This window comes from Rousettus aegyptiacus, unplaced genomic scaffold, assembly GCF_014176215.1.
Source record: "Rousettus aegyptiacus isolate mRouAeg1 unplaced genomic scaffold, mRouAeg1.p scaffold_m13_p_4, whole genome shotgun sequence".
Classification (NCBI taxonomy): Eukaryota; Metazoa; Chordata; class Mammalia; order Chiroptera; family Pteropodidae; genus Rousettus; species Rousettus aegyptiacus.
The window spans coordinates 143,674,939-143,691,987 of record NW_023416307.1 but is presented as its reverse complement, the minus strand read 5'-3'; the positions used below and the strand labels follow the sequence as shown (position 1 = coordinate 143,691,987).

Here is a 17,049-nt window from a genome sequence, read left to right as displayed (position 1 = left end):
TTTCTTTTATACTCTACAAGAAAAGCAAGAGTGTTAATGGGATAATACCTGTCAATTGGCACTTAGCTTCAAGACGGGGAGTAATAGAGAGTGGTGGGGACTGTGGCAAGTGGCAAGCACATACTTTGTGAAAGGGGTGGAAAGATCTGTCCTGTAGCAGGCAGCTGCTCCTTAACACTATTCAGTTGTTGGCTTCAGACTGTAAGTCCAGTATGCATGTGTCTTTGAAGTTTGTTCAAGAAAACCGATTATTGTATATGGAATTCACCCAAATTTTAGATGTCCGCAACTATATAAATATAAATATAAATAAACATCAATAGTAGCAATGCTTAAAAATCAGTGGTTCAGGCCAAGCAAGATTAGGTACCCACAGTGGTTTGAGATTTTGGGGCCAAATGATCTTAAAGTTTTCTTTCCTCTAAAACATATACATATATATCCCTTACTATGCTCTGGGCATACCTTAAAGTACTTTACATGTCCTAACTCATTTAATCTTTACGATAATGTTATGAAGTAGGTGCTGTTGTTATCTTCATTTTACTGATGAGAAATTAAGTCACCAAGTAGTTGAATGACTTGCCTGATAAGAACAAATAAGTGGGAGAGCCAGAATTCCAACACTGGCCCTCTGTCATCATAGCTCAGATGCTGTAAAGTTATATTTCCTTTATTCATGTAAAGTTATATTTCCTACCTTTAAAAAACTGTCTCCTTAACATTTTATGAAATTTGTTGTTGACAATGAGCATATTTATTTGGATTTGTCTGAAGTTAGGAATTTAGATTGTTTTTATTTTGTATGTGGGGAAAAGACGGGCTTCTTAGATAGTGGAATATTTGCATGAGTCACAGCAACACTGGCTACTTTAGTGTGATTGAAAAGAATTAGATGCTGGTTAAGCTCAGTCTCTTCCAATTAGACCTCATATGTAAATAAGTGGCTGCCTTTTGATTGGCTACTGATGACCCTCAGAGGTGATTAATGTTTTGCTTTTCTGGCTGCCTCGGTACCCAGAGAATGTTAATACAAATGGAAATTTGGCCATATATTTAAGTAATCTGTCATAGCAAAAAGATTTCCAGAGCTTCTGGTTAAAGAGGTTTTGAATGTATGTATGAGCGATATATGGGCTGACTTTTTATTTCAGCAAATATAAAGATGTATTATCCCTTGAGGTTTGTTATTAACCTCAGTTTCACCTCTGTTAATATTTACTCCTCAGGTCAGTAGATCTTGATATTCACTTCAACAGAAGCCAATATCTTCAGATTATGAGTTATTAATCTTAGCCAAACTGAGAAATTGTGTGAATATTTTTCTTTTACTAGAGAAAATGAGGACTTTTTGGTCTTCTTTTTCTTCAGGCTCTTTTCAATGAGAAAGTTAATATTTATCTGAATTTCAAACTGCCTTTTCAGATTTAGTGTTTGGCATTGAGGATATGAATCTTTAATATGAGTTTTGCAAAGCTCTCTGTCCCATTGAAAGACTGCAGGAAGGGGGGCGGGGAGGTTAAACAAATCTTATTTTAAACCTGCCTGTGAAATACAGTCCTCCCTCAGTATCTGGGGCGGTATCTGCAGGACCCTCTCGGATGCCAAATTTCACGATGCTCAAAGTCCTTTGTATAAAATTGTGTCGTATTTGCATACAACCTATGTATATCCTCCCTTATACTTTAAATCATCTCTAGATTATTTCTAATGCCTAATACAATATAAATGATATGTAAATAGTTGATATACTATATTGTGTAGAGAATAGTGATAAGAAGAAAAAGTCTGTGTTTTGTTCAGTACAGATGCAACTGTCCTAGGCCTTAATGGAGTACGCAACAGCAACAATGTAACACTTAAAATATTTTCGATATGTGGATGAAGAATCTGTGCCTACAGAGGGCCGACTGTGCCTCCTTGATTTCAGGGAGGACTAAGAGAGGACTGTAGCCAAATTACGGCTGCCCATCATTACGTTATTTATTGATGCTGCTTGATTTAAGTCATAACAAATATAATGCATTTCTAGATCCTGGCTGCAAACTGCTGTATAGTGGAGAAGAACAGCTGCTCCTAGCCCATCTCAGGATGAAAAACAGTGAGTGTGAAAAGGTGAGTGCATTTGCTTTCCAACAGCATAAATGTTGGGATTGAAGTGTGTAATAGAAGCAATTAGTTTTGCTGTTTCACAGGAGTGTTTCTAGTCCAGCAATCTGTAGAATCATGCCTAGAATGACAAAGAAATTCAAAACAAAAGGAGATGAAAAAATCATGGAAGAAGTTTGAGGTCATTTTACCTGATAGCTGGTGGCTGCTGCTCAGAAGTGTGAGAAGACGTAACATTTGGAAACAGTTGTGTGGCAAGAGAAGGGAAAGGGTCTTTCTAGAGGTGGATGAAGAGAAATTTTTCTAAGATTTTCTAGATGGTTGAAGGGGAAGGGGGACCATGGAGAACGAGGAAGAGTCGCTAAATGTGGTGAGGGACTCTGGTCTTGCAGGCAGAGCCTCCAGAGCACTGTTTCTCAAAGTGGGTCCCAGGAACAGTAGCATCACCTAGGATCTGATTAGAAATGCAAATTATCAGTCCCTTCCCAGAGCTATTGAAACTCTAGGGTTGGGGCCCAGCGATCTGTGATTGAATGAGCTCTCCAGGTGATTGTAAAACACATTCAAGTTTGAGAACTACTGTGTTAGGGAACAGATTTTTCAACTTTATCTGTACCTTGTAATTCCTTGGTGAATTTCAAAAAAAAAATAATGATCACTGGGCTTTATCTCCAGAGGTTCTGATTTAATTGGTCTGGGGCATGGCCCGGTCATCAAGTTGCTTTACAACTTCCTAGATAATTTTAATGGGCAGCTAGGGTTGAGAATTACTCTAGGGCAAGTACCCATCCTAAATTACTTTTTCAAAACGAATTCTCTCTTTTTCATATCAAATATTTTATAAGGCTTCATTTACTATCCTGAAATAAAATTTATATGAATATCATTACTTATGCACATATTTTAAACTGAAATATAAAGGAGAAATAACAGAAAAGTAATTTATGTTAATGTACATTGCAGACATTTTAATTTGTTGGTTTGGCCACACGGGGATGCAGACAGATGCTTGCACTGAGTTATTATCAGTGTGACAGTTGCAAATGCAGATTGATCTAGGTGTGTTGAATTGGCAACTCAAAAACTATGGATAACATTACTATAGGGGACATAATTATCTGGAAAGAAGAGATCTTGGTAAAGTTTCTAATAAAATAATGAGCAGTTTTTAATTTTTCTGAGCCCTTGTTCCAACGTGTCCTTTAAAAGGCAGTGACTTATCATAGTGGATGACATGGCACCCCACCAAGATCCCCTCCAGGACTGAAGCACTTATCTCTCCAGTTGCTGGGAGTGCTGGTGGCTGATGGCCTCAGCCAGTTGGTCTCTTTGGGACTTGGCCTCTGCTGCAGAGAGCTGCCTTGCCCAAGATCTGTCCAAAATCTTGCCCTCCTTTCAGGCACAGACCTCATTCAGTGGCTGGTCAGTGCCGGGTTCAAACTGAGGCAGTATTCTTGCCTTAATTCAGCACAGCTCTGAAGGGCCGTCTCAGCTGTGCTTCTCCCTGTTGGATTGGCTGAGACCTGTGTTGCAGCTGCAATGCAGCTCAGCTTCTCGCCCTGCCCCACTGTGCTCCCGTCAGGCCCTCGAGGGTGTTGACCCTGAGAATACTCTCCTATAAACCTGCTGTGGATAGCCACTCGGAGCCTGCGCCCAGAACCAACCAGTGTCCTTATCTTTAGGAAAACTGAGCCCTTTATTATTCAGCTGGGTTACTGTTATCAGAACGATTCTTTTTTTAGTATTTTATCCCTTCCAGAGTGTAGCTTTATTGAGATAGACAGGAGGCAAACCAGAATTGCGTTTGGCAGAGTGACATCTCGGAGTACGAAGCGGGCTGAGAGAGGAGGAGGTAAGGCTCAGGTAGTGGAGGAATGGGACAGTGCTGGAGTTCTCAGAACAAATCCCTGGGAACTAATCTGGTAGAGACGGCACTAAATTCAGAGGCAGGGCAGCCCCAAGCAAAATGTAAAGTAGGCAGCATTTGTTTTACTTTGCTGCAGTGCGTTTTCTCTCCGTGGAGTCTAGCTATCAGAACCTACTCTCTGGAAAAGATCTGATAAGCTATTTACCCCTTTGTGTGAATCTAAGTCAACAGTTTTGTTTTTTTTTTTTATTTTAAATATTTTTATGGAATAAAAATTGTGGTACTTCATTAAAAGGAATTTCAAGAAACTGTCCCTAGGTAGAAGGGTTGGGAGTAGGCAAGAGGGAGTGGAGTCTTCCCTCCTTCCCTCTTCCAACAGCCACTTGAAACCAGTTCTCACTGGGGAGGATTTTAGGGTCACAAAAGAGTGAGAATGAGACCCCAGCAGGAATTCTGTGAGCCCTTTGTGGATGAGTCACCCATGAATTTTTTCCCCCCCATCGTCTGGTTTTCGTTTAAAAGAGTAAATTTGAAAATCACATTTTGAGAATAATGAATTTGGTTTTCTAAAAGATGCTATAAAAATGTAAGGAAACATCTGTAAATTCTGTTTATTTGTTGTCTTTACCAGAAAATATACAGTTTGGTCCTGTAATTTTGTTCCTCTGGTCCTCAATTTTTTTCCCATGAAAAAATCATTATTCAAATTCCTCTCATGAAATTCTTCCTCACCCTTTCCTTTTATCATCTTAGTGAAATAGGAGAAATGAAAGAGTGAAAGCAATGAGAACAACTTTAAGAAGTCTCTGTAAAGGATTTTGCTCTCTCTAGCATCCCTGTCATTCATTCATTCATTCATTCGTTCATTTATTCCATAAACATTGACCATTCATACTATGCTAGGTCTTGGCCTAGGTTCAGAAGTAGAACAAAGAGGTGCTAGCTTATGTACTTGAGTACTCCCGGTGTGGCAACATCCTTCTTAATCTGCTGATCTTCAGAGCAAGACTTTATTTACTGCTTGTATTAGCTGTGTCCTTGGCCGTAAATTAACTGTGACTTTTTGCCTTAAGTGCAGTATGTGTGAAAGTCCTCCACATGCTGTTGACGAGGGTGTTGGCATAACATGTCATTTAAACACCCGTAACATGTATGTTTAAACAACACCTAGGGTCATCATTAATAACCAGGTACAGTTATTGAAATGAAGCCCCTTAGAATTTCTTCCCTTTGTAACCCAAATTGCTGATTTTCGAGTCTTTCCTGAAAGCAAATGGCTGGTTTTCTTTTTACCTCTCTTTTTAAGGTGTCTCAACCATTCAGCTATTTAGAAGTAATTTGGCTAAGTTTTCTGAACAATAAATGTAATATTTTCTATGAAATGATGCAAAACCTGAGGGAAAAAATCACAACAATAGGAAACCACGATTTGCTGACACAGAATGATCTTTATTAAGGAAGCAATTTAATAGGGTCGTTATTAAATGTAATAGTTCTATGACAGACACAAGGCATATGGTTAGTGGGATTAAACACAGCAAATTTCTTTCTGGGCTCATGGGAAATGTCATCTTTCTGGGCCTTAGTTTCCTCATCTACAAAATGAATTAGTTTGCAGTTTAAAAAAGAAAAGGAAATTGATACTCTATTTCAAAGCAGGGGCTTTTGGGTTGCCAGCAAAATTCTTTTCTTCATCTGCATGCTGATTTTACAGGTCTCTTTAGTCTGTAAAAGTTTATTGAGCTATACTTCTATCGTACTTGTGTGCACTTATCTGTATGTACATATAGTGAATAGAAAAGCTAAAAAGTGAACACCTAGGATAATTAAAACAATTTTGAAGAATAAGGTACCCTTTCAGATAGCAAGGCTTATAAAGCTATAGCAAATAAGACAGTGTTGTGATGTGCAGAAGAATAATAAATCTAAATAGAATCTGCAAACACACACATACGCACATATATAAAATTGATAAGTGATAGAGAAAACATTACAAATCAGTGCAGAAAGCATGAGCTATTTAGTAAATGGCATTGGAAGAACTAGCTTTCCATTTAGAAAAAAATAAAATTAGTTCCCTACTTCACATCATTCACAAAAACCAATTCAAAATGAATTAAAAGCTATATGTGAAAAGAAAAATGTTTAGAGAATATCTTTATGGCTTTGGAGCATAGGAAGAAATTCTTAAACAAAATTCTAAAACAAACAAAATGAAAAATGGTTTAATTATAGCATGTTAAGATTAAGATATTCTGTATAGTAAATGGAACACTGAAAGAGAAACAGACTGGGAGAAAATAATTGCAAAGGATATAACAGGCAAAAGATTAATGTGTAAATTTTAAAAGTGTTCATGCAAATCAAGTAAAACCACAAATAAGTGAACAAGATATATACAGAGAAGCAATGCCAGATATGAAAAGATGTTCAACCTACAGTTATTGAAGATAAGCAAATTTAAACAAGGTGCAATTTCATAACCTTCAAATTGCTGACACATAAAAGTCTGAAAATTCTAACTGTTGGGGAAAGTGTATAGAAATGAAAAGTGGCATCTGATACTGCTGGGAGTGTAAACAGGTTCAACCACCTTGAAGAGCAATTTGATAACATCTAATAATTTTGAGCAATTTCACTTCTGTGGTCTCGCCAGCCTTTTTAAAATGTGGTTCATGAACCAGAGCATTAGTGTCACCTGGGAGCTTGTTAGACCAGTAGAATTTCAGGCCTGCCCCAGGTCCTACTGACTGTACATTTTAACAGGATCCTTGGGTGAATCATGACCACATTAAAGGTTATAGAAGCGCTTATCTGGAGGAGTCCTCACTCAGGTACACAGGGAGCACTTATAAGATTCTTCACTGAAGCATGGCCTGATTTAGAGAAAAATGAGTAATAACCTAACTTTATATTTCTTGAGGTATCATAAAAGTTGAAAAAAAAAAACCTAATTGATGCATGTTCCTTCATTGAAATACTATGTAGCAAGCTTTCAACACTATAGCCTTTGGGTCATGTCTGGCCCACCATCTGTTTTTGCAAATAAAGTTTTATTGGAGCACAGACACATCCACTCACTTCCGTAATATATGGGTGCTTCTACACTACAACGGCCGAGTTTAATAGTTGTAACAGAGAATGGATGGCCTGCAAGTCTAGACTATTTATCCCTTTACTATCTAGCCCTTTCCAGGAAAAGTATACTGACCGAGCTTTGTAGAACTAACACTATATGAACTAGTGTGAATATATCACAAAAACTTAAGGAAAGATTAATATATACATTATTATACTTTTCTTGTGGAGTTTGAGAGCACTTAATAGCAAAAACATACAAACATATAACAACAGAATAGGACAATATTGTTTATTAATGTGTGTATGTATGCTAAAACAATAATGCATGTATGTATATACAGCCAAAATATAAAAATGTGTAGGGAAGGGTGTACTCTAAGTTCCTCAGAGAGGGGAATGAGAATGGAAAGGAGAACATAAGGCACTTCTACTTTTTTCCTTAAAATGAAATACCTGCCTGACATCCTGCTAAATATAAGTATTTGTGAAAACTTTTCTGCGGGCCCACAAACTTTTGGTTATATTACTCCCTCTACTTTCCTGTATTTGATATATTTCATAATCTGAACATTAAATTAAAAAAATGCCTCTGCTTATTCAGAACCATTTGATTTTCCTGCCCTCATTTTTATCGTCTGGTCTTTTTCTTAAACCAGATATTCAGACTTTAATGCCTATTATACTACTAGCTTAGTGATCTGGGTATGAAATCTGAGCTAGTAATCTCTACCATTTATTGAACATTTACTATGTGCCTGGCATTATGCTAAACAATTTTTGTTTATACACCCATTTAACCATCCTATAAAGATGTTAGCATCCTGGGTTTTACAAACAAGGAAACTAAGTCCCCGTGATTTATTAAGTTACTAAGTAAGCTGCGTAACTTGCCCGAGTCCTATTCTAACTGTTCTAAAATAATAGCAGCTGCAGCAGAATTCCAGCTCCTGCAAGTCCAGTTCACTGCATTCAGTGTCCCCACTCATACTGCGTGGTCTTTGATACTATTATCTTAAAAACAAAAGTTAAAGGAAAGGTACTATTTCTTCTAAAACCCATGAAGACCAGGTTCGACCTTAAGGAGAAGTCTGATGTGAGAACTTGGATGGTAGGAAGGTCAGCAGAACTAGAGAATACAAGGCCAGGTTCAGGGTGTGGACTAAGCAGAAATGCTTGGCACTCTTATGTTGCTGTTCTCAAAACTGGAAGGGTCTGTAGGGTGAAATGTTTCTGGTTTGCTTGATAAGGTACTTTTACTTAAAAATCTTTAGCCAACAAATGTATGTTGAGGGCCTACTATGTGTCAGCCACTGTTCTAGGCTTGGCATGCAGTGATGAATAAGACAGACACAGACACCCCTGCTCATGTGGAGTTGGCATTCCAGTGGGGAGAGAAAGTAAACGTAGAAAATAAGTAAAACGTTTGAACATTGTGGGAAGAAAGAAAAAGAACAGCATAAAGGAGAATCTAGAACAGCATAAAGGAGAATCTAGAATATTGAGGTCGGGGAGTAGCTGAGGTATTAAATAGGGGATTAGTCAGCCTTACTGAGGTGAGATTTGAGCAAAGACTTGAAGGAGATGAGGGAGTGAGCTAAGAAGACAAATGGAAGAAAAGGGCATTTTAGGCAGGGGACCAACTGAAACAAAGTCCTTCAGGTGGAAATGCCTTGCCTATTTCAGAGACAGCAGGTAGGCCCTGTATGGCTTCAGTGACAAAGGAGAGAGTAGTGGGAAATGAGAGTCCTGGGACATTGAAAACCACTGTGAAGATTCTAGCAGTTTCCGTGAAGCACACAGGAAGGCACTGGAGGCTTTCGAGCAGAGGGAAAATATAATCTTAGTCAGGTTTTAAAAGCATCACGCTGGCTGCTTTGTTGGGAGTAGACTGTAGGGGGTACAGATAGAATGGGAGGGTATTGTAATAACCAGGATGAAGATGGTGTTTGGCCCCATGATAATGTTGGTGGATGTGGTGAGAAGTTATCAGATTATGGATGTATTTTAAACATGGAACCAAAAGAATTTTCTGACAGGTTGGATGTGGGTTTGAGAAGAGTCCCAAATTGTCCCATGGAAAGACAACCCACCTGAGATGGGTAAGCTGTGTATGATGTTTTAAAGATTTGGTTTTGGACGTTTTGAGATTGCACTATCTGTTAGACTTCCAAGTGGTGACAATTATATATACGAATTTGATGTTCAGTTTGGACTAGAATTCTGAGCTAGAAATGTAGAAAGTCCCTAGAAACTTGGGACTGTCGTTTATTCTTTCTCTCATTCTTGATTATCATTACTCCCATTGTTATTCTACTTAATAATAGAAGTAGAGAGAAGTAGAAGAAGAATCTTGTTTTCTTTTGACCCCATCTCCCTAAATTGGCAGTTTGATTTGAGAAGTAGCAGCTATTTTGACAAGAGTTGCTTTTCTATAAAAGAACTGTCTTGATATTGGATCATGGAAAGGGAAATTAGAATTATTGGACAGCCACACTTTCTGTGACAGATGCATTACTGAAAGCATCTGATAATTCAAAACTCATGTCATTCAAGACTCATCCTGGGCAAGAATGACACAGGTATTTTGTTTTACCAGCTAAAGTGGTGGTTCCAAATGGCAATAGTATAAACACAGTTTACGACTCACTTTGTCCCCATCTGTATAGAAGAAACTCTCTCCTGTTTCTGCTTTACACAAACACTACTACCACACTACGCATTTCTGACACCAGCTGTGTGGATTCGGCCCCTACCCCCGCCCCCAATAACAAGCAATTTTCTGTGACACTAGCTGGGTGTTCTACAATTCAATTAAATTCTGACACTAATTGGAGTTAGTGCAGACTCCACACAACTGCACTTCCCACCTCAAATTCTGGTTGCATGTCCCTGGTTGTCACTGATGCTTCAGACTGGCCGGCTGACAACCAGAGGTTTTTGTGACTCTGTCCTCAGGTTCTATCACTTGCTAGACCAACTCACAGAATTCAGGGAAACATAGACTTAAAATTTTTTGGTTTATTATATACAACAGGATATGATAAAGGATATAGATGGTCAGCCAGCTGAAGGATTCACGGTGCAATTTCTGGAGTCCTGAGCACAGGAGCTTCTATCTCCGTGGAGTTGGGGTGAGCCAGCCCCCCAGCACATGGGTACATTCAACCCACCCAGAAGCTCTCCAAACCTCAGACTTTGGAGATTTTTATGGAGGCTTTATTAGTTGGACATAGTTAATCATTAATTTAATCTCTAGTCCTCCTTGTCTGGGATGATGAAGAGTAGGGCTGAAAGATCCAAGGTTCTAATCATGGCTTGATCTTTCTGGAGACCATCCCCTACCCTGAAGCTACCCAGGAGCCCACCAGGAATCACCACATTAGAACAAAAGACTGTCTTGTCACCTGGAAATTCCAAGGAATTTGGAAACTCTGTGTCAGGGACTGGAATCAAAGACCAAATATTAAAACAAAAGATGCTTGCTAGTGCTCCTATCACTTAGGAAATTATAGAGGTTTTAGGAGTTCTGTGCCAGGAACCAGGGGCAGAAAGAATTAGCATTTTAGAAATTCATACATACCTTGAGATTTTTAATAATATTTTAAAATTCAAATCTACATAAAGTAAACTTGTTGCATAAGCGTTCATGGTAAGACATTTAGAAGAGATCTAGCCCAGCTCGTAGAGCAGATAATGCTTGCTGTCCTCTGATTCCTTTTCCCCACCTTTTCTCTCAGAAGTATTAGAAGCCCTCATTTTTTAGCTTTGGACATTTGCTTGCCTAAAATAAAGACAATATTTCCCAGCTTGCCTTGCAAATAGAAGTTGCCATATGACTAAGTTTTGACCAGTGAGATGTGAATAGAAATGATGCGTACCATTTTCAAGTGGTTTTTTCCCCTTCTTCCATTCTGGTTTTTTTTTGTTTTTGTTTTTTTTCTTTTTTTGGTTAATGGCCATGACAGTCAGCTATTTCAATCCCTTTAGATAAAGGAAATATGGGGATGGTGGAGCAAGAAGGCAGAAGGAGCCTGGCCTGGGTCCCCAAAGGATGTCCTGTAGTAGAGCTGCCACAACAGCCCTGTACCTCCTATTTCCAATTTGTTACATAGAAAGAGAAATGGCATCAATGGTTTTGTTTAACCGCTGTTTTTGGGGTCTCCAGAACATGCAATCTATGTTTTAATTAATGAGAGTAGGTAAAATATTCACTCCTCCAAGGAGTAAAAAGATACAAAAGACCTTGGCTTGGGGCAGCATGGCTTCGCAAAGAAGGCATGGGCTTTGATTTGGCATCAGACAGCCTAGATTTGAATCCTGGCCTCCTTGTGTACTGGCAGCATGACCTTGACAAAGTTGTTCAAATTCTTTGCTATTTAATATTTATCTCTTAAACAATGTCAAACAAAACAGAGGTAAAATACCTAACTCTAGGCTTCTGTAGAAAATGAGGTAATGAATATTAAGTACAACAACTAAATGGCCCACAGTGAATATTAGATCTTTCCTCTTTTTTTCATATATTCAACTGCCTACTCTAGTTCTCTGCTTACAGATTCAATGGATATTTCAAACTCTACGTGTCTAAACTCACATTATGATGATTCCATCTTCTATTTGCTCAAAGTTAGAAATCCAAAGAGTCATCCTACATGCCTCTTCCTCATAACTTACGGTCATTTGTCAGAAAATCTTGTGGGTCCTACCTTTAAAGTAGATCCAGAATCTAACCTCCTCACCACATCCACTGATACCACCCTGATCTCAGCCGCCTGGACAACTGAACTTAAGAATTTCATAGGTATAGTCCTAGTATCATGGGCTATATAGATGCTTACCAATTACTTATTAAGGATTCTGTTACATTAAGAATGGTTTTAGTTTAATTGTTCATATGTATCTATACACACACACATACATATAATTCTTAGATACTCAAACATGTATTTGAGTATCTGAGAATTGAGCACCATCGTTTTGCCTTATAATTTAATTTACAGCACTTTGCAAATGCTCTGTTTTGCTGAAACATGAGTGGACGCTAAGTGGGATGGATTTTTATTGCACTCTTGGCACACCCTGTACTTTGTAAATTAATTAGTCTGTTTTTCAATTTTGTTTTTAAGAAGTAATTGTTTGCAGCTGTCTGCTGCAGCACTTATCTCCGTTCCGGAGGCTTCATTTTGATGCTTTTAAAAATGAAACTAGCTGGGAAGAGGGTAGATTCTGAATTCTGCCATTTATCCAACCTAAAGAGATTTCTAAAAGAATCAGAGTGAGGCAGTCATGTGATCAGGATGGAACTTTAGTTCTCTCTCTCTCCTTTTATTTATTTCTTTATACTTCAGAAAGAGGGACTGTTCTGGTGGGTCACATCACCTCTGGAGCCTGGTCCAGCGATTAAATGATTTTAAAGTCTTTTAAATAAATCACCAAGGTTCTACTTTTTTTTGGCAAGAGTCAAATCCTGGTGCAGCTCATTAGGAATGCCCTACATAATTCATCTAATGCATCCTGAAGTTTGAACCATCACCTGCAAGTTTTGTTAATTTCTGGCTTTTACTCCTCATCGATTAGTTGTTTTCTCATTTAGTATTCCTCTAGGAGAGCCAAACTTTTCTGTATCATTGATGAAGTTAATTTCTAGGATGGAACTTCTCAAAACATCAAGGCATGTAATTATACAGAAGAATGAAAAATGGCAGAAGGAAGAGCAATGCTGAAGTCGATTCTGAGGTGCCCTCTGGGGAGGCTGCTCTGAGAGAGGAGCGTTTTAGCTGCCTTCCCTGAAAGTGTGCTATACCCAAATCTAAATAATTTTTTGTTTCCTTTTAGAAATGTCTCTTAAAATAAAAGAACAGAATTACCCACAATACAATGGTATCAAAAGAGCAAAGACACTGCGGTCAACTCCACACGCGTGTATCTCTGGACCGTGGGCAAGGCCATTTCCTGTGTCTGAGCCTCTATGTTCTAATCTTTAATTTAGAACAAGGGCAACCAATTCAGTGTTACTCTTAGTATGATGATGATGATGATACATATAAAGTAGGTTTTCAACAAATGTTAATAACCTCCATAAGTAGGAGTACTTTTTAGGTAGAAGTATTATACTTCACAAATGTTGTAAAAGTGAACCCCCAGAATCGTTCAAATAGGGAAATATAAGAGTATGTGAATCACATGCACAGTTTAAAGAACAGTGGCAAAATGAGTAACTACCGTTCTGACTTCTTTCACTCAACATAATGCTTTTTTGAGATTGATCTATATTTCTGCGTGCATTGACTATATCATTCAATTCACCAATTGGGTTTTTCTTGATGAAATATTTCAGATCTTTACAATGATCATAATTATAATCAATAGAACTGATTAAATGTATTTCTTACTGACTTATCTCATTTCTCTAAGTTCGTGCTTTTCATACTTGAGAAGATGAAGAAAAGGCATAGGGGATACCCTTGTCCTCTGTTCCTTTCTCTACCCCTTTGGCACTGTGTTTATACATCCTGGCAAAACTTTCATGACGTTAGACGTTAGCAGTGTCCTCCCCAGCCTTTGTCCTCCAAGACGGAAGATCTTATTCTCTTGCTACTCTTGCTTTAGGGTAATGGGAGGGGCATCTTGTTGACAGAAGGTAGTTACCTCATGGTGAAGCAGCTTGACTCCTACATTAGTATAAACCTCTGCTTGGGTATTTTCTTGCTTTGACAAAGATTTTATGAGCAGGATGAACAGAAATACAAGTGGGATCTGAGTACAAGAAGCAGAAGCTGTGCTTACATGGAGGGTTGACAGTTCCTTTTTTCCCCTTTCTTTTTTATACAAATCTCTTCAAGTGCTGCCCAGAATTTGTCACTATAGAACTAGTTTGTTTTGTTTGCTTCTGCATAGATAATTAATATTTTTTCTTTTGTCATATTAATTGGTGTTATGGCTGTGAAAGTCAAATGGTGCCACCATAATGTTTATCATGAAAAATAGCAGTAACCTACATTATCCTCTACCTGAAAGTCCCACTCCACAGAGGCAACTGGTCCCAATTGTTTTTAGCACTTTCTCTTCGTGTTTACCTCTGTTTCTCTAAATTATATGCCTAATTGCTATTTTTAACTCCATAAATTTATATTTCCCCTTTACTTCCTAAACTTCCCTAACCTATCTTCTTAATATGGTAATATCACAATTTCTGGTTAAATTAACATTCTACATTATTACAACTTTGTAAATATTATTTATAGGCTAGCTATGGGTCACTGTGTATTATATATCCTTTCTCATACAAATTTTCAGGGCTTTTTAAAAAAGAAGATAATAACTTTTATGATTTTGTTGCTTTCAAATTATCCTATAGATGTAAACTAATTTCCTCTGTGAGAAACTTCAAGCCTCTCTCAGGATGGTCATATTCATCAATTCTAATGTCTTTGCTTAATTCCATCTACCCTGGAGCATTCTATCACCCTCTTAAAATTGACTGGTTGCTCCTTAGGTTTGTTGCAGAGCTGATGTCCAGAGACCCCCCTTTGTCATTATCCCGAGAATGTTGGATCTTGTGTCTCCCCAGTCTCACATTTTCCTTTTTCTGAGCTTACTCCCCCATTCCAATGGGAACATCTAATTGTTTCTGGGAAAGAGTGCTTGGGAAGTAAACATTTTGAGTCACTTTATGCCTGAAAGTGGGTATTCTAACCTCATATTTGATTGGCAGTTTGGCGGGCTGTAGAAGTCTAGGTTAAATATAATTTTTCCTCAGTTATGTAAGACATTTTTCTTTTGAATTCTATCTTCCATCTTCTAGTGTTGCTTTGGGAATTTTTAAAATTTTCTTTCTGGAAATTTTAGCTTGTCTCTCTGGTGTTCTGATATTTCATGATAAAATACCTTGTATGAATTTTTCTCCTTTATTTTACTGGATTCATTGAGCACTATTAAATGGAAACACATATCCTTCAAAAGAGAGAAAACTTCTAATTATTATCTTTTGACCTCCCTCAATTTTCTTTGATAGCTCTTTCTTAAACAATTATTATTAGGATATTAAACTCTCTGGACTGATTTTCAAGTTTCCTGGTCTTTTCTACTGTCCTATCTCTTAATCTTTTTGCTTTTATGTGAGATTTTCTCAAGTGTATCTTTCAATTCATTCTCCCCTTTTTTTTGTAGCCACCATACTTTAAATTTCAAACAGCTCTTATTTTTTGTTCTTTTTCTTTTTAAATTGAAATATATTCTTGACTCATGAGTGAAACATCTTCGAACTTTCTGAAAATACTATTTTTCAAGGTTTTCTTCTGCTCCCAGCATCTCAATGCTGTTTTTTTTCCAATTGCTTTATTCATTTTGTGTGTGCATGAGTGTGTGTATTTATGTGTGTATCTCTCTGAGATTGATGATTCCACCAGAAAACCACTTTCTCCTTCTTCCATAGAACAATTTAACTCAGGGCAGATATGAACCGGGATGAAAGACTACATTTACCTGCCTTCCTTGTAGCTAGGTATGCGAGTATGTTCTGGCCAAAGGTAAGTGGAAATGTTTTGTAGGGCTTCTAGGCAAGTTCCCTAAAGATTATCGACTCAACTGGGTGGTTTGGCCTTTCTCCCTTCTGCCCTTTTCCTCCCTACTGCTTGGGATTGAGCACAGTGGTTGGAGCTCTAGTAGCCATGTTGGACCATGAGGTTATTTGAGGTAAGAAGCTAGGCGCTAGCTTGATGAAACAGTTTTCTGGTATCTTCATAGAAGGAACCTATGTTCCAGAGGACAACCAACCACCGGAGTCTGAACCATCATGGAATGCCTGCTTTCAGACTTTATTACCTAACAACGATATTAACTCTTATTTTATTTAAGGCATTATTATTTTTGGCCAGCCATTGCGTGTAGTCAATTCAGTCTCAGTCTTTGATGTTGAGAGCTTGATTGATGCGATCGCACATATCAGGCGATTCTTGGAGATCTAATTACATGTTATACGAAGTACTAAGAAGCTGATTGGAAGCTCTGCATATATGTAAGGCTTGTCAAACCTCTTTGCTTCACTTAAGCCAAATCAAGGAGTAAGCCGTTTTTTTTTGGGGGGGTGGGGTTTGGGGGGATCTGTAGATCTTTTTATAAACTGGTCTACACACAGGAAATATTTGCGGTTACCAGCATAGTGTTTACAAGCCTGTGTGCTACCATGCATTTGGCAAGTAGAGGAAGGAGGATGGGGTCTGCCCGTTACGTAGATGTTTTTAATATAATGCCTTACCATACAGGAACCAGAGCCACTCTTGCTTAGTTTCTTCAGAGAAAAAAACTTTCATCTTTCTTCTAGGTAGGAAATCAATTGCCATTTAATGGCTAAGGGTGTAGGATTTGGGATCTGGGTATTTGACTATTCCTCATATAAACTCTATACCAGCCCGTCTCCTTCCAGCCCTGTCCTTCCCCTGGCAGCTCCAGTTCCTGAGTGTTTCTGGGTTCCACAGTCGGAATCCCTTCGCATGTCGCCAGCGTCTTTCTCTGTAGACCTTGAGCATTCTCATTTCACTTCCCACTCGTCGTATTTTTCATCTTCTCTCTAACATTGCCTTTCCCCTTTTCTCTGTCTTTATGGGTATACGCTTCTTTTGAATCATCTATAATTAATTAGTTCTAGAGACACTATCGATGCCGTTTTGTGGAAGAACTTCGTTTTCTTGAAACATTTTACCAGACATTTGTCAACGCTGAATCTCACCTGTGACTTTTTAGCCCTGTCTTGTGGGATCTTTTTCCAGCTCTTTTATAATTGTTATTTATTACCCACAAGACCTTTAGTGTCATTCCCAGATGCAGAGATTTCCCCGTGCAATGCTCCTGCCTTGAACAGTATCAAATACAATAGAGACTTAGGGGTTTAATCGTCCAATGCTCTTTAGTTCAGAAAAGATCCCATTCTCCTTGCGTAAGCCACATTCCCATTGCTCAGCCCTGGCGTCTGGTCCTGCTCTCTCTATCTCTGT

At 38.2% G+C, this 17,049-nt stretch overlaps 1 protein-coding gene across 1 annotated transcript in view; it reads left to right on the top strand.

Annotated features, from left to right (window-relative positions):
- Positions 1-17,049, top strand: part of GADL1 (glutamate decarboxylase like 1) — a 226,625-nt gene that overhangs the window by 25,818 nt on the left and 183,758 nt on the right. The window contains exon 4 of the mRNA XM_016140785.2: positions 2,033-2,115. The gene's annotated coding sequence lies outside the window, so the exon portion shown is untranslated. The remainder of the gene's footprint in view (positions 1-2,032; positions 2,116-17,049) is intronic.